This window comes from Ctenopharyngodon idella, chromosome 4 (genome assembly GCF_019924925.1).
Source record: "Ctenopharyngodon idella isolate HZGC_01 chromosome 4, HZGC01, whole genome shotgun sequence".
NCBI lineage: Eukaryota > Metazoa > Chordata > Actinopteri > Cypriniformes > Xenocyprididae > Ctenopharyngodon > Ctenopharyngodon idella.
Genome location: NC_067223.1, coordinates 3,776,429 through 3,802,232, shown reverse-complemented (window position 1 = coordinate 3,802,232; position 25,804 = coordinate 3,776,429). Strand labels below are relative to the sequence as shown.

General features: G+C 35.9%; 1 long non-coding RNA gene across 1 annotated transcript; it reads right to left on the bottom strand.

The window, feature by feature from the left end:
- Positions 1-1,482: 1,482 nt before the first annotated feature.
- LOC127510956 (uncharacterized) lies at positions 1,483-24,519 on the bottom strand. Its single transcript, XR_007929792.1, has 2 exons — positions 24,370-24,519; positions 1,483-1,985 (listed from the first exon to the last, which is right to left on the bottom strand). It is a non-coding gene; the product is annotated as an uncharacterized LOC127510956 (long non-coding RNA).
- Between the last annotated feature and the right edge of the window lie 1,285 nt (positions 24,520-25,804).

Below are 25,804 nucleotides of genomic sequence, written 5' to 3'. Positions count from 1 at the left end.
TGCAGGTCAGGAGCCAAAGTCCTCTGCAGAAGCAGTTCGGCTGCTTGAAGATCCGTGCAGTGAAAGGTTTACTCGCAAGAGTATCACCTTTGTTGTGCTGTTGTTCTTCCCTCATCAGGTCAGAAACTCAGAACAAGGGTCTGTTCACTTGGGAAAGCTTTTATTCCTTCCCGTTGGGGAGGTGATTACTAATCCCCACCTTTCCTGCTGTGGTGATGTGATTGGGTCGTAGCATTCAAGGTGTCCACCCATCACATCACCTTCTCATCCTGTGGAACTTGTTGTATTGTCCCAAGATGCACAGTTAAATAAGACAGTGTCTTTAGGACCTTGAAAAATGCTTTATTTCTTTTTCAAACCTTTCTCAAAGTCCTTGTGGCAGTTTTCTGAACTCATAGAGTCCAAACTTGATGTGAATTGGTTGAGGTATCACACTTCTGTGTCAGTGGGTGCAGTTGCATTGACTTACTTCAGGTGTGGTTTCCACTGTGTGTGCACAGTTTCCTGGATGAATAAAAGGACGTATAGGACATGTTCCTTACAGTATTCTCGTCCATTTTTTGGTGATTTCAAGCCAATATGTTTAGAAAATGTCTTTCTTTCTGAGCATTTCTTTGTTCTTGCTGTGCTCTGGCCAGAACCGGTTTGGCAGCCCTAGGAGTTCATGGCCATTTACACCTTGGACTCAGGCATGGAGGGCTGAGGTGAACAAAGGCAGCTCGTGATGAGATTAGCCTTTGATCAATGGGCCGTTGATGTCATCTTTCCTGTCCTCCACCTTTGGCAGTCCTGATGACAATAGTCATTTAGTTGTCGTTGAGGGACCTATCACACTCTTTTGTATTAATCAAAGTGGGACAGAGGGATGTCTGTTGTGAAGCTCTGGTGCCATAAGGTCTGCTGTTCACTACACTATCAAAGTACTTCAAATAATAACAAATAATAACACTTACAAAAAAGTATACTATACAAAACACTTCAAAGAATACTATGGTATTACCCTGGCACATGTGCTTAAAATATAGTAACATGTTTTCACGATTTATACCATGGTATTACCATGGCACCATGTCAAAAAACATGGTACCGTGGTACCTTTTGGTACGTTTTTGTAGGTTAATTATTTGAAATATATTACATTACAAAAAGTACCATGGTATTACCAAGGTAATTCATATAATACAAAGATTTTACTAAAAACACTGATAATTAAATAAAATAAAAAAATCATTCTATGTTCTTAATGGTAAGAATATCATAGTATAACCACAGCAGGATAGCAGTATTTCAACACCGTAAAAAAAGAATTGTTAGTTTAACTTAAAAAATTAAGTTACTTGGTTGCCTTAAAATTTTGAGTTCCTTGAAAAGTTAATGCAATGAAGGCGATTGGTTTAATTAACAGAAACTCAAAATATTATGTTATCTGAACCACATTAATTATTGAAGTTGATTTGACAAAAGAAAAAATGTTGTCATAAATCATGAAAAGCATTTTTTATTTTTTAAAGTGAAAATGTTACATTGTACAAAAACATACAAAACACAGTATTGACATGGTATATGTCATAAAAAAACATGGTGATAATATCATGGTACTTATCTGTACATTTTTTTCCTAATTGTAATTCATCCAAAGATATTTCAAAGAATGCCATGGTATTACCATGATACCTGTCCATGGTACTTTTTGATTTTTGTAAGTGTAAGTCTTACCCTTCCTTAACACAAATCCTAAACAATTTGCAGTCTCTGCAAAATACAGCTCAATCAGCCATCTCTCTCTCTCTTTCTCTCATAGCTGGAAGGGGATTGCAGCCCAGATTTCTAGGTCTTCCCCACTCTCATCAGTGATGACTCACCACAGTCTTGTTTTTCCCTCCATTCTGCTCACAGATACAGCTCTATGTATCGGCGTGCTGGTATCGACATACTGCAACCATGACAACACATCTTTTCAAGAAAACCCTCCAAGGACACAAGTGCTAAAAAAGGAATAAAACAAAGTTATGGCTGTAATATAGATCTGTGTATCCTGTGGCTTAATGTACCAGTATGATTACTTATTTGTCAGTCAACGCACAGAGTAACGCTCACACCCTTGTGATTTTAAGCACTGAGCCACTGAGCTGATGGATTAGGTTTCGTCAGGGAAGAAAAGTTTTTTTGTAGGTTTTTATGTGGCTACGTTACACACGGCTCCCATCCTTTGCTGTAACTCATCTTATGCCCTCTATTAGAACAGATTCGACCAGGCAGAGAAAAACAACACCACTAATCATACGAGCCCACCGGCGAGCCCATTCAGATAAAAAACACAATTAGAGAAAGAGGGGACAGCATTCACATCCATCCAGGACAGTCTCAGGCTAACGTTCACACATTAAAGCAGAGCTGGAGGGCTAAACACAGTTTAGGATACACTGCACAGTGATGTAGGCCCAAACTTCTTTGTGAATGTCCGGTGAGAGCGGTTACAGTAATAGTCTTCATAAAAACCTAACTTTAGAGAAAAGGAAAGTGAAGGCCAAGTGCAAAATAAAGAAAGGGAACTTTATTATGTTAAATATACGTATATGAAATGGATCATTTCAGCTCAAAATTCAGATGAACTGCATTCAAAGCTGTTGTAAAGTACACACCTGTGACAATAACCCCTGCAAATCTACTCACCAGAAAGAAATATATGAAAGAAATATATGAGCATTAAATATAGTCAAACTGAAGAAAATATTTTTGGAAAAAAATGAACCCACTGCAATTGAAATATTACTAAATGTTCTATAGATGTATGTGTGTGTGTGTGTGTGTGTGCGCGCTTATATATAAATATATATATATATATATATATATATATATATATATATTTATTTATTTATTTATTTATTTATTTACTTTTTAATATTTTTAAAGGATTTGCTCAATTTCTTGTGCTGGTGATTATATTTTGAATCAATTAGTGGAAAACAAACAAACACACACACACACACACGCACACACACACATATAAATAAATTAATCACTTATTTTCAGAGTCAGAGAAAGAACTGAACATGAAGGTAGTGAAGCTGGTTTTGAAGAAATTGTATGTATTACAATTGTCCGGAAGAAATGATTATTGTTTATTAGTATTATTAATAAACATAACTATTGGTATTTTATCAATGTAATTATTTAATATTGGCGAGTTTTATAATATTGCTGTTGTCGCTGTTTTCTAGCATTAAGTCATTAAAAAGCATTAAGTCAATTGAATGCAGTGATTTTACCACAGTTACAGAGGTTTTAGAACTACTATAATTTATTGTTACACCAATTTTAATTGACTGTAGCACACAGCGTATTGTGTCTTATCATGTTAATGCTTTTATAATGCTAAACACTTTTGAACATTCCAAATTTCTCAGTTGTGATGCCCTAAAAACAGATCCCACAAATCTGACTGTCTGTCTCTAATTGTAAAATAATAGTAACTGATACATCAATCAAATAACCAGTAAGTGATCTATGATCAGAACTGGGTAGTAACTGATTACATATAATCTGGATTACGTAATCAGATTCCAAAAATTAAGTACTTGTAATTAGATTATATTATGTAATCAGACGACAGTTACCTTTTTACTGATTACATGATTACATGTTATTCTCACAATGGCAGTCAAATATTCATAATTCATTGATTCTCCCTACTACTTCTTTTTTATCTTTTAAATGTTCCTTTCTAAAAATGCCTACTGCTTATATACATGCTTGTATCTCACAGAAGTGAGTACACCCCTAACATTTTTGTAAATATTTTATTGTATCTCTTCATGTGACAACACTGAAGAAATGACACTTTGCTATAATGTAAAGTAGTGAGTGTACAGCTTGTATAACAGTGTAAATTTGCTGTCCCCTCAAAATAACTCAACACACAGCCATTAATGTCTAAACCGCTGGCCACAAAAGTGAGTACACCCCTAAGTGAAAATGTCCAAATTGGGCCCAATTAGCCATTTTCATCTCCCCGGTGTCATGTGACTCGTTAGTGTTACAAGGTCTCAGGTGTGAATGGGGAGCAGGTGTGTTAAATTTGGTGTTATCGCTCTCACTCTCTCATACTGGTCACTGGAAGTTCAACATTGCACCTCATGGCAAAGAACTCTCTGAGGATCTGAAAAAAAGAATTATTGCTCTACATAAAGATGGCGTAGGCTATAAGAAGATTGCCAAGACCCTGAAACTGAGCTGCAGCACGGTGGCCAAGACCACACAGCAGTTTAACAGGACAGGTTCCACTCAGAACAGGCCTCGCCGTGGTCAACCAAAGAAGTTGAGTGCACGTGCTCAGCGTCATATCCAGAGGTTGCAGTCTGTTTGGGAAATAGATGTATGAGTGCTGCCAGCATTGCTGCAGAGGTTGCAGAGGTTGAAGGGGTGGGGGGTCAGCCTGTCAGTGCTCAGACCATACGCCGCACACTGCATCAAATTGGTCTGCATGGCTGTCGTCCCAGAAGGAAGCCTCTTCTAAAGATGATGCACAAGAAAGCCCGCAAACAGTTTGCTGAAGACAAGCAGACTAAGGACATAGATTACTGGAACCATGCCCTGTGGTCTGATGAGACCAAGATAAACTTATTTGGTTCAGATGGTGTCAAGCGTGTGTGTCGGCAGCCAGGTGAGGAGTACAAAGACAAGTGTGTCTTGCCTACAGTCAAGCATGGTGGTGGGAGTGTCATGGTCTGGGGCTGCATGAGTGCTGCCGGCACTGGGGCGCTACAGTTCATTGAGGGAACCATGAATGCCAACATGTACTGTGACATACTGAAGCAGAGCACGATCCCCTTCCTTCAGAGACTGGGCCGCAGGGCAGCATTCCAACATCATAACGACCCCAAACACATCTCCAAGACGACCACTGCCTTGCTGAAGAAGCTGAGGGTAAAGGTGATGGACTGGCCAAGCATGTCTCCAGACCTAAACCCTATTGAGCATCTGTGGGGCATCCTCAAACGGAAGGTGGAGGAGCGCAAGGTCTCTAACATCCACCAGCTCCGTGATGTTGTCATGGAGGAGTGGAAGAGGACTCCAGTGGCAACCTGTGAAGCTCTGGTGAACTCCATGCCCAAAAGGGTTAAGGCAGTGCTGGAAAATAATGGTGGCCACGCAAAATATTGACACTTTGGGCCCAATTTGGACATTTTCACTTAGGGGTGTACTCACTTTTGTTGCCAGCGGTTTAGACATTAATGGCTGTGTGTTGAGTTATTTTGAGGAGACAGCAAATTTACACTGTTAAACAAGCTGTACACTCACTACTTTACATTGTAGCAAAGTGTCATTTCTTCAGTGTTGTCACATGAAAAGATATAATAAAATATTTACAAAAATGTGAGGGGTGTACTCACTTCTTGAGATACTGTATATACAGAAGGTCTTCCAGATTTGTGGAATTGCACACACAGACCAGCCACTGGTCATGTGACTATCACTAAAAACTGAGACTCACACAGCAATAGATCACTGGATTTACAGAAATCGTTTCACTTTTAACAAGTGTTTTCTCAATATTGCAACATTCACATATTAATTATTATTTGAATTATTCAGTTTCAGTGAGTTAACCATGCATTACTCTTTGGAAGGCTTTTGTCTTTCAAAAAGTCAAACACATCTTTTTAGTAGTGTTTTATTTTTATTGCTTTTATTTTAAAATTATTTATTTAAAAAAAAATGATTTAATTACTTAATAGCTTTTCATTAATTCAGTTGCATAAATACTATCCAGGGGCCTTTTGCTGTGGTGTACACGAGACTCAAGCATCTGGCCATTATAAAAACATTAAAGCTAATGAGCCCAACATCTTAAGCAGATTTTACACTGAAGACCCTCACTGGTCCATGGCCACGAGCCGTCTCTGAGAATAGGTGCAGTGGCTAATCTCTGCCCGTGTGCTTCTCACACATTCTCTCTGTCCAAAGCACACTGCCAATTTCTACTCGGCCTCCCGTTGTGCAGCCTAATGAATCATTCATCAATACTACAGAAAAGAAAGGAGAGTTTTTCAACGGGAGAATCGATGTTGGTGTCGGGGGAAGCCCTGTCTCTCTGTCTGCGCCGCACAGGCAGACGTTACGCTCTCAAATGACGCTGCAGTCAGCTCTTCACTGACAGAGCTATAAAGTACACTGTTATAAGTACTGTACATTGGAGATATTAACCTTTATGTCACACAGCATGGCAAATGGAAACTTAAGAGAACATTTTTTTAATTGGAGCCCATGCTGTGGATATATGTATGTTATAGGCCATGCTGACTGGCTGTGATTCCCAAGCTTTGAATATTGTCAGATGTGTCACAGTAGTCCTGCATTCTCAGGAGTCTAAATCAAAGGCTCAGCACTTCTGACTGGAAAACGACATTCCCAAATCTGAGAAAAACCTCGTTCTCATGTAGACTTCAATAGTCAATGCACATTTTGCTACTTTGTCATAATATGGTCTTTACTACATGTAATATGGTTTTTTTACATTTCAAAAATAAATAAATAAATAATAATAATAATAATAATAATATTTTTTTTGCTGTTAATGTTGGCTAAACCACTGAACACAATTAAAACACACAAGAATACATTCGGATATATAATGAAGGCATATTTCAACTGAAAGGTTTAACTGCATTCTCAGGGTAATATAATATAATATAATATAACAATTTTTATACAAAATTATGTGAAAAATGTAATAAAAATTTTATTGTGACAAGCTGTCACGTTTTATTTGTTGCTGTTTTACACTATAACAACAAAAAATTATATTATATTATATTATTCTATATCATTACATTAAATTATATTAGATTATATTGAAAAAATGCAGTTCACCCTTTCAATTAAAATGTGTCTTTATATAATAATAATAATAATATTATTATTTTTAAGTTATATTTGTTGCTATTTTACACTGTAATAATAACAAAATAATTATTCATATTACATTATATTATATTATCAGTTGAAATGTGTCTTTATATAATAATAATAATAATAATAATGTTTAAAAAAAATAAAAAGCTTTTGTTTAAATTCAGCTGCTATTAGATTTGATAATAATATACATTTTAAATACATATGTTTTTAAATACATAAATACAATTGTTATTAGATTTGAGTTAATAAACAGCATTTTCTATTGTAGCAACACACCCGCTAGGTAAATGTTTGTTAAATGGAATTAAATTCAATTAAATTATTTTTTTTTATTTTATTTTTTTTTTATTAATTAATTAATTTATTTTTTTATTTAATTTAATTTTTTATTTATTTTTTTTTTTTTTGCCTAGGCAAAAATGTGTAATATCTTTTTTGTAGTCAATATATTTGTCTATGTAGAAACTGACTTTCAAAAATAAATCCAAAAAAACATTCACTGGAGCACAACCTCACTCTCCCTCTACTGTAAATATCACTTGGTCTCATTTAAAAGTATATATATATATATATATTAGATAGATAGATAGATAGATAGATAAAAAGACTAGCATCTACTCTTACAGAAGGCAAACATCAGGCAAATGCACCTAACATCCATTTTCAGCTTTATTTGTACATAAACCCTCTTGATAAGTTTACACTCGCTGACAAGAGCCGTCACTCACACGCCATGAGATTGATAGGGAACGTGGGGCCTTTGTTGGCATCTGTCACAGCCATATAGATTCGCATACACACTGACATCTCAGTCACGAGGAAGGAAGGCGTCACGTACGCCACACAGTGTGGTAGCAGTGTGGCGTACGTGACATTGTCCTTGTGACTTAGATCTCAATGTGTGCACGTAACCACACTCAAACCACACAGGACCACCAGAGCTTACCACACACTGCCTACACCAAACCTGAATTACAGACAGCAGTATTCTGACACTGAATTTATTTTAGTGTATTAACAGGATGGCTATATATATATATATATATATATATATATATATATATAGGTAATTGCCTCTTTTCCTCACTTTTTGCTGCTTAAGTATTTATCTGCCATGAAATATAAACCATTTTATGACAGAAAATCAAAGAGATTAGTTTATAAGAGCTTCGGTTGAAATTTCAATGTTTAGAGATTATCAAAAAAAAAAAAATTGTCTAAATATTAGTCTAATTGCTTCTTTCAAAGCATCTAAGCAAGGTTAAAATACTACCTGAACGTGATATTAAAAGTGCATTCTGTGATTATATTTAGTGGTGTTTGCTGTTACTATTGCTCATATACTTTTGGTTAGGGGTTTTTAGAAACTAAAATTACTTTTCTAAAGCAATTTGTTTTTCTATGATTTTTTGTCTGGCAAAAAATAAAATTGGGGTGAAAAACAATTATTATTTTCACAATACTACCTAATATTTTCATTTATCGTCACTGACGAATAAGGTTTTTAAAAGTGTAAAAAAAAAACATAATCGAGATATAATTAATTTTGAAGTTTTATTAAGTGTTAACAATGAAATTATGTGGTTTTTTATAATCAATTAGCACTGCTTTTGTCACCAAAAAGTCATTCAGTTTAACCACAATTTCAGTTTTACCGAATGACATTTTTGGTTATACCGAATGACGATATTTTCAAAAAATGCTAACAAGCTGATATCTAGCTAGCTAGCTAGTTAGATTGCTATCTAGCTAGCAAAAGAACAATCAAACATTTTAAATTTAGTACAAGTTTTTAAAATATTACAACATTTTCCATGTTTTATAGTGGTTGTACCGAATGACCTGATGTTTCGGGACATGGGTATGAGCAAGTGAAAACATAAATTTTTCAAATAGTTAAGAGAGAGTTAGGACCTTTGCTTCATGACTGTGTGGTCCTTTGCAGGTGTCTGAATGATGTCACATCCTGTCACGTGAAATTGACCGCATGACTTGATCCACAATGGTCCCTTTATATTGGTTACTCTGAATGACATCAGTGAAATTCATTTTGTCCGGACATTCTTTCTCATAACAAAGCAACGACTTCTACACATAATTTTAATACCATTTTGCACCATGTTGATATATGATGTTATAAAATCATGCTAGAATAAAAAATATATACATTTATTACATTTTAAGAAATTTTAATCACAAATTAAATGGCTGTATTGGCATTTGGACGGTTAAACCAAATGACCTTTTGACACTGCAAAACCTTAAAAATACCTTTATATGTGCAAAATATAATTAAAAACTTTTGGATTCAATCCAAGTGATCTAGTTGTACTACCTTACATACTTTGGATGTCATATCTTTGTTTTTTATTATTATTAAGGCCTTTGGACAAAAAAAGACCCGTCACGTCATTGACCCTTATACACAACCATTGAAAAGTATTCAGTAAGAATACTTTTATTCAGCAAGGATGCATTAAATGGATCAAAAGTGACAATAAAGACATTTAGAATCTTAAAGATTTCTATTTGGAACAAATGCTGTTCTTTGGAACCTTTTATTCATCAAAAATTCCTGAAAAACAAATGTATCACACTTTCTACAAAAATATTAAGCAGCACAACTGTTTTCACTACTGATAATCATAAATGTTTCTTGAGCAGCAAATCATCATATTAAAATGATTTCTGAAGGATCATGTGACACTGAAGACTGGAGTAATGCTGAAAATTCAGCTTTGCATCACAAGAATAATATATATTGTAATAATAATTTGCAATATTGATAAAATATGTAGCCTTGGTGAGCATAAAACTTCTTTCAAAAGCATTTAAAATCTCACCAACCCCAAACTTTGGAATGGTAGCACATTTTCAACAGTTCAAGTCAACAAATTAGTCACAACAGTGGAAAAAAAGACTTGGAGAAAAAAAAAAAAAAAAAAAAACAATAATCCAACAATACTTCAGTCCAACTATTGCCTGCTCAGTTGCCTTTTCAGTTCTTTATTGGCCACTACAGAGCACCCCAATAACAAAATCAATATCAATTTCACAAAGTGTCAGAAGACCCCACAAGCCTACATTATAAAGATCCTGTCACCACTGGCCATTTCAATGCTGCCAAAACCTCAACAAGTAACTTCCTGTTAAAGCTTCTGACAACCCGTAGGCAGGTGAAACATGAAGCTTGTTTAAAATCACTCCATATATATAGTCGCTGAAACACTTTTTGCTATGGCACACTGCTTTGAACCACTTAAATAAGACCAATGTAAAACACCACTTATATTTTACATATAGGCTATGAAGTTGTACGGATAATAGCATGTGAATCTGTCCCACCCTGACTACGTCCAAATGTGGTTTCGGTGATCCGATCGAGTCTGACATTGAAGATTTATTTTAAAAAGGCAAGATGCTGTAGACACTCATTCATTTACAGTGCTGTGTCCAAACTCCCACACACACTGCCACCATGGAGACTGCAGACTGTCTTCACTCTCTCTCTCTCTCTCTCTCTCTCTCTCTCTCTCTCAAGCAGATCATTTCACACACATCCACCTCTGCACACACAAAGTTCAGATTCTGTAAAGTAAGTGTTACACCTGAGATGGAAAAAACTTATTACAGAGAAAAACACACAATATCGATCACAAGGGACAAATACGCACTAAATAGTCTTAAAGCATATCGGTGAAAAACTGATTTTCATGTGAAAAACTGACATCTATTTTTCTATATCTTTGAATTAATAGTGTTGGGGGGAACGCATTACAAGTAACCTGAGTTACGTAATCAGATTACTTTGTCAAGTAACTAGTAAAGTAACGCATTACTTTTTTTAATTTACAACACAATATCTAAGTTACTTTTTCACATTTATTGGCTGACAGCTCTCCTGTCCCCATGTTGAGAGAAATAAAGTGCAGAGGTGTATGTGCTGTGTGTAAACATGATGCTTATTGTAGTTCTGAACATGCATTTACTCATCTAACTTGCACGAAAACATTCAGTCCTCAAAACGAATAAAAACAGTGAAACGCAATCTCATAATTTTACGCAAACCTGTAAGGATTAACTATATTAAATTACACAAATATATACTTTATGTATTTGATCTCTGTTTATTAACCAATGTCTTTGCTGCTTCAATGATCTAATTCAACCATACTAATAAGCAAAAATGACTTTAGATTACATTTAGAAATAAGAGTGTTGAACTTCCTCCTGTATCCTATTCTTCTTTAATCCAGAATGGAGCACATCTGAAAGGTTTGTTTGAGCTGCGCCCTCTACTGTACAGGTGTAAATATGCATTTCCTTCAGCCTGAGGCTTATTCATTTCACTTTTGGTGTGAAAGGGCTTTAACATTTGCCAAAAATATAACTTTTTTTGTTGTTATTAAAAAACAAACAATCAAGCCCAGCCCAGGTGAGAAAAAGTAATGTAACGCATTACTTTTCATAAAAAGTAACTAAGTAATGCTATTAGTTACTTTTTAGGGAGTAACGCAATATTGTAATGCATTACTTTTAAAAGTAACTTTCCCCAGCACTGCGAATTAATACTGATCTTTACAAAGCTTTTAAAAAACTATCTCCAGATTAAAGTAATTAAAGAAATTAACAACATAAACCAATGTTATTTTAGTATTAATTATATACCATTCATTAGTAATGTTTTGAATTGATCAGTTTTCATCTTAATTTTGGTTTAAGTTTCAGCAATTGTGTTGTGCTTTTGTCATTTTTATTTTTTGTTTGTTTGCTTGTTTAAATTCCATTTAACTTTAACTATTTCAGTTTTTGTCCATTTTATTTTTATTTCAGTTTTAATAATTTTAGTATTTCAATTTCAATTTATTTCACTTAGATGCCAAATCAGCAATTCTAATATTAATTTACGTTTTTTAGGTTTAAACTCTCGTCTTAAGTTTAGTGTAACCTAATATTTATGTTTTATTTTATTTCATCTTTATTTCATTTACAGAAAATGAGTTAACGAAAACAACACAAAGACATAAACTATATTTTTGGGTTGTGCTTGTCCATCCAAAACTCAGCAACACGATCTGGAATGATGTGGGTGGTTGCCAGGGCTAAGCTCTGTGCTTATTATAGTGGGTTTTTTTTAATATATATATTATATATAGCACATTATGCAGTTGCTAGGGTTTTCTGGATGGTTGCTATGTAGTTGCTAGGGTGTTACTACTGGGCAAAGTTTACAGGAAAAAAGTACAGGACTTATTATTATTTTTTTTTTTTAAGTTTGATCTTTTTATAACTGATATAATAAAAATTTAATATCACCTCTCCTTAACAAGCCACATAATTTGAGGTATCATTTATGAACCTAGCACAAAATGCAATACTATTAAACGGGGATTTTTCAAAAAGGATGACCAACACAACTAGGACTATTTTCCTTAGCAAGCAACACTAATGAATACTCAAATTTTAGGCAGTACAACACTGAGCATTAGACAGAAATGGGTGCCCTAGGCGTTATAAAGCAATATTTAACACAGACTGTCTGCTACAGCAGGGCACTAGCAGAAGAGATGCAATCTAATCCGCCTTTTCAAATGACAGTTAAAGGCGTGAGTTGTGGGTGGTGATCAGAGATGAATGTGGCATTGGTTAGTTGTGGTCTTTTCTCTCCTGAAATAGCCTATATTTGAAACAGACTAAATAATACAGAGAGAACAGAGATGGTAATCTGATGGATTAGAGGTATATGTTGTCGGTTCCCATCATGAAATTGCAGTGAATCTGTGAATCTATGGGAGAATGAGTCTTTCTGCAGAGGGTATAGAGCATCTACTCTTTCTGCACTGCACCACCTGTTGTTTACCGCTAGCTGATGACAGGCGAAAACAGTCACAGACATCCACCCACCAGCTCAACACCTGCAGACCTCACCACCTAATCAGATAAAAACAACGTCATCTGATGCACCTGCTATAATAATTTATTCATATATATTCAGTGAAGTATATGTGACCCCTTCTAGCCTTATGTCTAACTCATTCACATTTGATTTTGAGGCTGCACCCTTCCCCCCTTCCCACTTCTTAAATCTCAGGCAGACTCGCACTGTGCCGTGACCCGGTGGTTTAAACTAAAAAGATGGAAAACGAACATTTTCTCATGCTGAGATAATCAGGTGTATGTCTGAGGAAAAAATAAATGGCACGGCACATGACAGTTCCTAGTCTGTTTTTATTTGAGCTCCCTCAGATGAGGTCTGTTACACTGTCAGGGACTACTTTTCTAGAGAAATGATGGAATTCAATGATTTTACTTCAATAAAGTAACATATTAATGGCACACTTTGTAAATTTTCACCGCCAGAGTTCACTTATTCAAAACAAAGGCGTAGCTTGATGACGCCTTGATTTCATGGAATCATGGGAGGTGTTGTCTGGAAAAGAATTGGAGATGGGACTCGGGCAGAAATCATGTTCATGAATGAGATTATTAACATTATTGTAGTAAGAAGCAGAGCAGGGCCGAGTGCTGTGTGAGCAGAAATGAGGTCGCTGGAGCGATTGCTAATGACATACGAGCGCGACACGCGGCTTGAGAGCAGCTGAACTTTTCTTATGCCACAGTCGCCACTTCCGCTTCTTCCGGTCATGCGTATGTAGGGTAGCGCAGCACTGTTTTATCATATTAGATACATTTGTGTGTTGAAAGTTATTTTAATGCTACTCTGTGTTCGCTCGGCGGCTGCTATGAGACACTTGTTGCACACTGCAGTACGCTAGATCGATATTAGTCATGGTAAAACATGGTACTCGCTGTAAATCAAGAAAACGAGATTTAAACAATAAGACTTACTGTGTTGAACTACTACATAACATGATTAGTTTTCTGTCGATGAATGTATCCAAACAGTTGCTCACCTCTCTAATAAAACACATAATATATTAAAGCGTCTTCAGTGTTTCCATGGTTTTAACAAAATTAAACCGAAAACCGAGGGTAATGCGAGTATGTCATCGATAAGCGACACCAGAATACGGTCCGTGTCCTGGTTAAAATTGCTGGTAACACTTTAGTATAGGGAACACATATAAACTATTAACTACAAATTTTCCCTCAATAAACTCCTAATTTACTGCTCATTTATAGTTAGTAAGGTAATTGTTAAGTTTAGGTATTGGGTAGGATTAAGAATGTAGAATAAGGTCATGCAGAATAAGGCATTAATATGTGCTTAATAAGTACTAATAAACAGCCAATATTCTAGTAATATGCATGTTAATAAGCAACTAGTTAAAAGACCCTAAAATAAAGTGTTAACAAATTGCTTAACTTGCTGGATTTAAACATTCTTGGAAACATTTGGGATAATGTAAGTGCACAATATATAACATTGTTCTAAGGGTTTTTGGATAATTGAATCAGAAAATATTACATATTGTGCCTTTAAAACATTTTGTGATTATTTTTATTGTGTGGTCACCGTTTTATGAAAGCAACAAGGAACTCGAGGCGTGCTGTATAGGGTTTTAGGAATTAGTCTACATTTTGAATGTAACAAAATTATAAAAATAAAAATATATACTTGATAACAAAATAACAGGGCTAGAAATATTCAGTGTTTGATTGGGTGCAATCTAGTAACACCCCTGCTCATACAGTAAGTGAAGCCAGGGTTGTCGAATAAGGTTGTCGACCTGTTAAAGACCATATTGATACACCTTCACATTTAATTTTCATAAGCAACAAAGATATTTAAAAGGAAAGTTATGGATTAAATACAAGTTAGGTTCATGTTAAAATTACGTTAATGCACTTGGAAGTCTAGGCAGAAGTTTAAAGGGGACCTAATGCCCTATTTAGGTCCCCATAAAATCTTAATTTTGTTTTTGGGGTCTAAAAAAATGTGAAATTGCTTAACTTAAAGTTAAAGTAACTTAAAAACATAGGTTGTCATTACTTATTGATCATATCATTTTTTACAATGTAGGTTTTCATGCTTGGATGTTCAAAAAATACATTATTTTCACATATTTTACACTATTGCAGCACCTCTCTTCCCAGTCTGTCAGTAACGCTCTGTTTAGTTTCAGTCTCTATGAAGCCCCTTCTTCCGAAAAGCGCAATGTGCTTTGATTGGTCGGCTGGACCAGTGTGTTGTGATTGGTCAACCGCTTTGTGCGTGTTTCAGAAATATAACACCCCTTACCATAACCGCCAGTTATGGTAACGGACTACACTTTTGATTACTTCATATTCTCAAGGACGCCACAAAACGTGACAAATATCACAAATGTAAAGAGGATGATCTAACATGCAATGATATCACTCAGGGTGATGCTCCACCCCCTTTAACATGACACTCAGGCGTTAAAGGTAATATTTTAGATATTTTAACGATCTAAGCGAATGGTCTAAAGCGCACGGCGCAAGTGCACTTAGGGCGTGTCCGAATCCACTTTTGCTAGTTTAATGACGGGAAAAATGATTGGCGCGCCTGGCGCATGGTTTAAAAGGGTTGTCCCTATTCTCTTAATGAGTAATGGGTGTGTTTTGGGCATAACGTGCAATAAAGAGTCTCATCTCCCATTCCCTTTAAAAGCCAGCTGCACTCGCGCCATGGCGGAATCACTATTTACATGGCGGAATTTGCAAGCGGAAAAAAATGAATGCTTCTCTAGCGAGGAAATGGATCTGCTCGTGCACGAGGTTAAAGCGCGAGTGCAGACCATCTACGGGAAAAGCCGGATTCCACCAAAGCATTTTTATCTTTATGCACACAATAATAATCTTTTACATTGTAATCCTTTTATTTGACATATTTGGCATGTTTGTGTGCTGCTGCACGTCCCTGTGTGTGTAATAAGCAGAATGTATGTGCGTTGTGCACCCGCATATAGGCGCATATTACTAACGCACTCTTTAAATAACAAAACAAATATTGCGCCATTGACTTTAGACCAGGTTTCAGTTGGTCAATGGCACAGTCTATTTCAGTTGCCTCAAAATAGCAACATGCCAACAATGCGCTGAACACACCTCATTTTCAGACCAGCACACCCATGGGCGCACAAATGGGCGCAAATCCATTTGTTATTTAAACAACGTGGCGCAGGAAGTGAAAATGATAACTGCGTCGAGCTGAAACTAGCAAAAACACTTGCATCACGCCTGGCGTATTTTTGTAGGCCAACCCGGAAGTTAGCCTCACCCTGGTTCTCTCGATAAAAAAAACAATAGTATTTTTCCATCGGCTTTTTGATTATTGTAGAAAATAAGGTCTGTGACTAACAAAAGCTTATGATTCTTAAATGTTTTTTTCATTGTCACAAATGTCACAAACACAATCAACAGAAGTCAAAAGCAAAACGTAGGCTATAAACGAACTACACCACAGTCACATGACTTCAACGTCACCACCATTAAGCTTCTGACAACTCTTTCAGTCTTTGTTAAAAAACATTTTCCCTGAAAGTTTGAGTTATAATAGTTTGAAAGAGCTTGATTATAAACACAAGGATGTGAAAGTGGACTAGTGAGTAGATGAGTTTATCTGTTTGGCTGATGACTGTAGTCACAAGACAAGTAAAAGCTTTAAAAAAAAAAAAAAAAAAAAAAAATCACAAATGGGAATTAGTGATGTATTTTATATCACAGAATAAAACGTGAAAATATCTTGAGTTGGGTTCACCACAGACCTTATTTCTAGTATTTAACAAAAAAACACAAAAATGCTTGTTTCCGGGTTTTGGCCTACAAAAATACGTCATCCCTGCACCACTCTATTTGAGTAAGGGGTGTGTGAAGAGCAAGACACACAAAACACATAGACGTAACTCTCCACTGTTGAGGCAGCAGAACGTTAAACTGGGCAGGAAAAACTTGTTGCTAAGCAACAGATGCCGAACAAAGCTAACCGACTCAGCATAAAGGCAGGATGTTGATAGTGGCCGTGAGCACTAGAGCACCGCTGCTGAGCAAACCATCAGTCTGAGAAAAGACCACTAAGCAGGATTGATATACGGTGAGCATTGATTTACTATGGAAAAACAAAATTAAAAAAAAAAAAAAAAAAATCACATGAGCCCATTAAATCGTACTTAGACAGATTACTGTGAAAGTATTTGATCTGTCGCAAAGGTATTGTTAGCGTTTTTTAATCGTTGTTCACTAAGTGCATTTGTCTTTGTCAGGCTAAGGTGGAAGCTTGGAGCCCCATCAATTCTGTGATCGATTTACAGTAATCCACCTGAGCCGTACAGGGACCCTCTGAGCTCAGAGTCCCTTCAGCGCTGGAGCGCAGCCAGATCCAGGCAAAGAGCAGTGGGGAAAGTCCTCCCGATCCCATTCATCACCGATCTGTCACATAATTTCTGTGTAAATACAATTAAAAGGTCTGTATCTAATCTGGATTTAGAGAGTGACAGTGAGTTATCAGCCTTGCCAGTAACTGTACTGAGAACTACATATAAAAAATGGGTAACACTTTACAATAAGGTTCATTAATTAACATTAATTAACTACATTAGTTAACATGAACTAATAATGAACTGCACTTCTACAGCATTTATTAATCTTTGTTAATGTTAATTTCAACATTTACTAATACATTATTAAAATCTTGTTAACATTAGTTAATGCACTGTGAACTAACATGAACAAACAATGAACAACTGTATTTTCATTAACTAACGTTAACAAAGATTAGTAAATACAGTAACAAATGTATTGCTCATGGTTAGTTCATGTTAGTTAATACATTAAATGTTTAACTAATTAACCTTATTGTAAAGTGTTACCAAAAAATGTCTTAGTTTCTCACATTTTTAAATACCCAGTTTCTTAAAGCCTGTGCAAAGTCTCACCCCACAGACTTCCATTGTAAGTGCATTACTGTACATGTTTTGTTTTGTTTTGTTTTATTTTACAAACTAAGGGACAAATTAAAATGAATTAAATGGATGCTATCAAAAGTGCTTGTTTTTAACCTGAAACGGTTCCCTCCAAAGTACAGTTATTTGTAAAAACAGTCAAAAATCACCAAACTCTTTTGAAAACTTTTCATACCTTCGTCATTTATTTTTGATTTTTTAGAATCTGCATTTTAAAAAGTAAGAAAATCAAACATTTCCATTTTTATTGTGTAAAAGTGATTTCTATGCATTTTTAAATGCATGTTTTTGTAAAGTTAGTGTGTCAGTAAAGAGCATGTTTGATATGTGTGAAAAAAAGTTCAAGGTAAATTTGGTAGACTGCGTTAGTCATTATGTAAATGATTGTGACTGTGTCTTTGTTCTTCAATTTGCACGTCAGCAGTAGATCATGCGCAAAACTTGCCACTCCCATTGGTGCATTTGTGGAATTGCGCTCTCACGCTAATCTGTCCCGTTTAGTAAATCTGGCCCTATAGCTATGAAGTAGCCTTAGCAAGGCACAGGAGAAGGCTATTTTGTTCCAAAACAGTTCAAAATGTCTTTCCACCAATGTCATTTCTGCAACAAAATGCTGTTAAATAAATCTTTTGAGTGTGGTGGTTGTGTTGTGAATTTTAATTTTAGAAGAAAATGTCAATTTAATTTAATTAATTTGAGCATTAAGACATTGTTTGATAGTGTGAAAATGTGTTTTCACCTGTGGTGAAAATCAATTTTGTAATGTTGTTTATATGTCTATCTGGTGTTTTTAACATGCTTTAAGACCAACCATGTGCAAATTTATAAGTCAACACCACTGGAGTGGTATTTTCTCTTTAAAACTGCAGTAGACCAAAGACAGTCTCAAATTCACGGTTTGAAATCGCTGGTGTTTCTGACGTCACAAACTATCTTGTAACCAATTACATCAACATGCCGGTGGGTTTTAGCATATCATTAACCGCGCAAGGGAGTCTCAAAAGAAGGTTATCCCGGTATATTTTTCTGTTGATATGAAAAATCGGGTAGATTTAGCAATATGTATGATGCATATTACGATGTTCTGATGAACTATATGCCTTTCTCCACTGACGTTCAAAGTGTTTGTAAGGATACTGATTGTTAGAAGGCATCTGTCTGACCCGTGAATGTGAACATGGTTTGTATAATATTAGCAACACATTATTAGTTGTTTGATAATGTAGTCAAGCAAAACGCTAATCATATTAATTACCGTTATGTGTCAGCACGATACCATTGCGCAGCGTTTACCTCAGTAAGTTAACCGAGTGGATCTCGTCTGAGCTTGTGCGAGTGAGTGGAGGTGGGGCTAATTATCATGTTTATAGATCCATGTATACTAAATGAGGCAAGGGTGTAGAGTTGCATTCAAGCTATTTTAAGGCATTAAGATTTTTTTTTTTTTTCACAGAAAAAAAAAAAAGTTTAAATATGTAATTTTGGTGATCAAAGATGAGTTTTAAGGGATAAAATGATTGACTACAGGAGGACTTTAAGATTTAACTTTATAAAAGTCCACAGGGCCAAATGTGCCCATAGTTGAAGAAACATCTATTAACAGAGAATTCAAATAGTGAGCAGAAATATTAATCTCTGCAAAAGCAGAGTCAGCCTTCTTCATTCTAGAAGAAAACATGCATATTCCTGCTTTTTAAAAAAAATACAGCCATCTGTGTGAGGGAGTTTCTCAAACACTGCAATACGCCAATATACACTATCGCAGCGATGCTTCCACAGGATCACTCATGCTCAGTATTACAATGACAAGATGTTTTACAGAGATTTGATAACTTCATCCTATACAGCAAAGATGATCAATACTGTCAATGTTATTGATGACAGCAACAGCAATATGTCATCTTTGGTGTTGTCTTCAAAAGCAAGGGTTTTCTAACTGAAGGATCGCAAGCAGTGCGAAGGAGGTAACATTTATACTTATACAATATATTTAAATAAGTCATTTTTTCTCAATCTTACAATTATATATTATACACATACACACACACGTAAAAAAAAAAATATTAATTTAAATGAGATGTGCAGGCATGTGTTTTTATGTTTTATGCAGATATACAGTCTGAAACATCTACAGAAATGGACAAATGCAATGATGTGCAGTGGTGTGAGCTGATTTTGTGGTGGCCTGCCAGTGTCCCCAGATGGGCAGTAGTGGGCACTGAAGCCCAGGGCAGAGCACTCATCCTGGCATATTCCTGCACACTCATGTGGCAGCCACCCAACTGTACATCTGCACATTCAGGCCCTCCAGGTGTTGCTCCCCCTGCTGGGCAGGAGCAGTGCGCTCTCTGCTTTGCGAAAAAAAAAAAAAAGAAGAAAAAACCAGGGCTTATATAAGCGGCCTATTCTGAAGGTATAGAACAAGTGTCACCTCAAGGTAAAAACGCGCAGCAGCGGATGACAACATGTGCTGATTGAGTGATTATGAAACAAGATGGTGACATTGCCATGAAACGTCACAAAATGCAAGTGTAAGCTGAATGTGTGGAACTCATATCACAGCATTCTCACTAAGAAACATTTCCCAATGACAACTGATTTACAAGCCCTACAAGTATACAGTCGTGCTCAAAAGTTTACATACCCATTGCAGAATCTGCAAAATGTTAATTATTTTAACAAAATAAGAGGGATCATGTTATTTTTTGTTTAGTAGCCTACTGTCCTGAATAAGATATTTTACATAAAAGATGTTTACATATAGTCCACAAGACAAAAAAATTTGCTAAATTTATAAAAATGACCCCATTCAAAAGTTGGAGGAGGAGATCTGAAGCCTAAAAAAGTGCATCCATCGGTCATAAAATGTACTCCATGCAGCTCTGGGGGGGTCAATGCTTTTTAGACACAAGTCGAATGCATATGACTGTTGCGCCGGAAGCTTGTTATTTTACTTTATAAAGTTTAAAATTGCAACGCCTTCTTATTTAATTTGTCATGACAAATGGCAAAGTGGCCCTGATTTACACAATATCAAAGACTAAACCTAAGCTGTCCTATAACACTAGTCTATTGCTTCCTTTCAAGCAGTGCTATTTCCTTCAGGAAATGCTAATAATCACAGTGTTTATAAACCTTATGTCAGTTCTGCTATGAACCAGTGAACAGTCAAACTGTGACTCATTAATATCAAACGACTACACACATTCCATTCATAATTCATCCACCTCCATATATTCCATACATTTTAATCACTTCACCATGGTAACATGTATTCAAACTGATGATTGGTGCACATAGCTTAATGATGGTCATGAATAATTAACCACAACAGTATTAGTCCTCACCAAAATATAAGTGTGTTTGCATTGCTTCTCATTTATACATACAGTGATGCATAATACAGATCTTTGCGTTTTCCCTGTTTTGTTGGAAGCGGAGTAGGATTTCTTTAAGTGGATGGAAATGTTAAAATCCACCATCCAAGGTTAATTTAGCCGCTAAATAGAGATCACTGGAAGACATGTGTGAGTTAACAAGAGCAGCACATGAGCAACAGCACAGATGGACCGCTTACTATTAGCTCACTGAATTGGAGGACATTTCTGTCTTGAGTACATATGCATCTTGTTTGCCATAATGTTTACATCAGTTGATTACAGATTAGTGTGAGATGAGTGCATATGTTGGACAGACTTAATCCTCATTATAAAAAAAATCTTATTTTTTAACAAAAAAAAAAAAAATGGTTTAAACTAGTGGTTCTTAAACAGGGGGTCTCAGCAAACTTTTAAAGGGTTAGTTCACCCAAAAATGAAAATTCTGTCATTAATTACTCACCCTCATGTCATTGTCATGTTGAAAACAAACCTCTTGCGGAAGATCAAATGTGCTGCGTAACACACGACAATGAATATCACTGGTTCTCGCACATCAAGCGAACATGAGCTTCCGTTTACCACAACTGAATAAGTGAATAAAAGCCTAAATTCAGTCTGTTTGTCATATAAAGTAATTGTGTCTCTTCAGAAAATTTTGACTAAACCGCTCAATTCACATGGATTAGTTTTACAATCTCTTTATGAACTTTTTGAAGCATCAAAGTTTCAATTGCATAGGCTGTCTATGGAGGGACAGACAGCTCTCAGATTTCATCAAAAATATCTTCATTTGTGTTCCGAAGATGAATGAAAGTCTTACGGGTTTGAAATGACATGAGGGTGAGTAATTAATGATTAATAATTAAATTAATATAATGACTATGGACGAGTCATATACCTCTCGGATTTCATCAAAAATATCTTAATTTGTGTTCCGAAGATGAACAAAGGTCTTACGGGTGTGGAACGACATGAGAGTGAGTAATTAATGACAGAATTTCCATGTTTGGGTGAACTAACCCTTTAATATATCAATACTCCCTGTTTCTGTAAATTTAAAGCTGTAGTCTGTTAGTTTTGCCTCTTTGTCGCCATCTCTGTTTGAAACCTGCATATGCAGTTATTTGCAGAATTATCACCTTTACGTGCGTTGTGCATTGGCACGGCTCCTCAGAGTGAATGAATCTAATGTTTGCTGTCAGTACCACATTGGTGTGGATACTGTACTTTGGAATCACAGATTCTACGTCTTGGAAGTATGACCAAAATAAGAATTTTCACCGGAAAATGCCATCTGAACAAGTAACATGCCTGCCACTTTTGTTCTGACCAACAGAAAAAAAAGCATTACAATAAATCGCACTGCCAATGGTGATTAAATCTAACGATCGCTTAGCTCGGATCACGTCAAACCGTGCAAATTATTATTATTGTTATACTTTGTTCTCAAATTGTTAATGTTAACAACATCAGCATTGTGTGTATTTAGTGTGAATTAGCGTTACCTGTAGATTTCAATTTCTGTACCCACTCCACAGTCCGAAGTCTTTTGCTTTTGACTACGTTTGAATCTATAGTTGTCACTGATGAGTGTCATTTGGACCTTTCTGGATTACAATCCGCTATCAAAATGATACGTTTAATTATTGCAGCTGCTGTGAGAAAAGGCTATAAATGATCTGCCTCACATGCGATATAGCCTACTAGCTGGGACTCCTTCTCTAGGTAAACATTCGTGATGTAATGATGCAAAGACAAACGGCTGCATGCTCCAATATCCTGCGGAAACCCACCAGTATACCGTTCCTATTAGAAAACATTACTACAAGCTTACTGTTGTGAATCGGATAGTTTTGTACACATTTGAAACATTTTGGATAATTTTTAACCAAAAAAAGTTACAGACTGCAGCTTTTTAAAAAAATACTGGAATTATCAAAGCCTATATGGGTGGGTAGGGGGGACTTTGAATATTGTGTTGGACAAAAGGAGGCCTTCGAGTCGAAAAGGGTGAAACCACTTGTTCAAATGGTTTATCAGTGACTCTCTGAAAAATTACGGTAACATTTTAGTATGGAGAACACATTAACTATTAACTATGACTTTTCCCTCAATAAACTCTTAATTTACTGCTTATTTATAGTTAGTAAGGTAGTTGTTGTAGAGTTCAAGTTTAGGTATTGGGTCAGATTAAGGGATGTAGAATAAGGTCATGCAGAATAAGGCATTAATATGTGCTTTATAAGTACTGATAAACAGCCAATATGCAAGCTAATAAGCAACTAGTTAAAAGTCAGAATTGTTCCCCATACTGAAGTGTTACATTTTGTACAAAATTGCATTTTAACCAGTTCAGTTCTGGTTCAGTTCAGTTCTAAGAAACGCTTTTTTATCTTTTTTTTTGCAGATGGCAACTTTTTTCACATTAAAAAAATACTTTTTTGCAAGTTAAACTTGAATTTGATTTTCTACAACCTCACCAGCAGGTATGCATCAGTCTACAGCTGTTAAGTATTAGCTGCAGATGCACATGCACATTGTCCAAATAATTTTTAATTGCAAATAGATGGCAGAGATAGATAACTCTATTAAAGCAATTCAATAAACATTCTTCACATCGTGAGTCAATATTTGGGAGAAAAAAAATGCTACCGGCATGATGATAAACCTCACGCAACGAATTGATTTTAAAACCAGAAGCAACTACAATCAAAGTACACGAGCCACCAATGCAGCCTTCAACCAAACACACACACACACACACACACACACACACACACACACACACACACACAGTCATATAACCCACCATTACGGAGTAATCAACTTCCTCATGATGAAAAAGTAATAGAGATTGGGGAATGTAGCCTGCGGTTGTAAGTGTGAAATTTCTAATAATACAGTGATAGACTGGCCTTTAACAACACTCACGGCAGTCATGTGTTATGGTATCATAATAAAAATGCCCCAGAACTAATCTAGATCCTTTTTTTTTTTTTTACACAGAGCAGGTTATGAGGGGCGAAACTCTCCTCATATTTGGCTGCCATATTACACCATATGCTGTAAATAAGAAAACCCACCCAGCAAAGATAGGGTAGACCTAGAAAATCGCAAACTCTCTTGAGACAAAAATCTACAAAACAGAGGCTTCACATTTCATTTTCTGATTTGGATTCTTTCACCTGGGTTGTTCAATGTTGTTTAGCTCCATGGAGACCAAAACCAAGAGCAACATCCCTCCTGAGCGTTTACGCGCACATGACAGTGTATTAGGCCGAAGCTGATACCGTCAGCTCTCTACTGGATACCAGAGGCTTGGGGATGATGATGGCAATCCTAAAAGGAGCAAGAGAAAAAATAAATGAAAAAGAAGTGAAGGGTATGACCTCTGCTCTTTTGTTTTACTTTTGGCAACCGTAGCCCTGTTCCCAAATCTGAGCTGCCTAGCTGTCTGTTGCCTAGATAAGTGTTACCTTCTAAGGGGCCATTCACACAGAATACGTTTTTGTGTTTAAAACCGCAAGATGCAGGGCAGTGGAATGGAAAAAACACAAGGTCTAGACAGAATTTTTTTTTTAAAAGTTGAGCTTCTTTTAACTTGAGTGCCATGTTTTTTAGAATGCTGTGTCATGCGCGAGACGCTGCAAAAGACACAAGCGCGATGGTCAAAGACATCTGTTTAGGGCATGTTTACAGAGAAAAACGCAAGGTTTAGAGATGCTTTTTTTTAAAAAGTTGTACTAATCCGTTTTAATCTGAGTGCCATGTTTTTAGAATGGCCTGTCATGCGCAAGTTACAAGTCATAATCAGTCAAAGATGTCCGTCTAGTGCATGTTCACATAGAAAAACAATGAAAAGGTAGCGCAGTGAAATGCAAAAACGTTCTGTGTGACCAGCCCCTATTTTTGTTTTCTTATTTTAAGCATTAACTCTCTTAATTTTGATCAGTTTTTCAGTAAAAAAGACTTAATAGTTTTGCTTCTCAAGTAAATCTTGATTTAAAGGGTTAGTTCACCCATAAATGGAAATTCTGTCATTTATTACTCACCCTCATGTCGTTCCACACCCGTAACACTGTTCATCTTCGGAACAATAATTAAGATATTTTTGATGAAATCTGAGAGCTCCTCGATAGACAGCAATTTAATTACCACATTCAAGGTGCAGAAAAGTTGTAAAAACATCATTAAAATAGTCCACGTGACTACAGCGTTTCAACCTTAATGTATTTTTGTGCACAAAAACAAAACAAAAATAACAAATTTATTCAACAAATTTGTCTCTTCCCTGTCATTCTCCTACGCTGTTTACGTTCAGCACTTCCAGGTTCTACGTCAGAACGACAACTTTTTTTTTTTTTGTGGACAAAATGTATTCTCGTCGCTTCATAACATTAAGATTGAACCACTATAGTCATGTGGACTATTTTAACGATGTCTTTAGTACCTTTCTGGGCCTTAAAAGTGGTAATTAAATTGCTGTCTATGGAGGAGTCAGAAAGCTTTGGATTTCATCAAAAATATCTTAATTTGTGTTCTGAAGATGAACGAAGGTCTTACAGGTGTACATGAGGGGGAGTAATTATTGACAGAATTTTTGGGTGAACAAACCCTTTA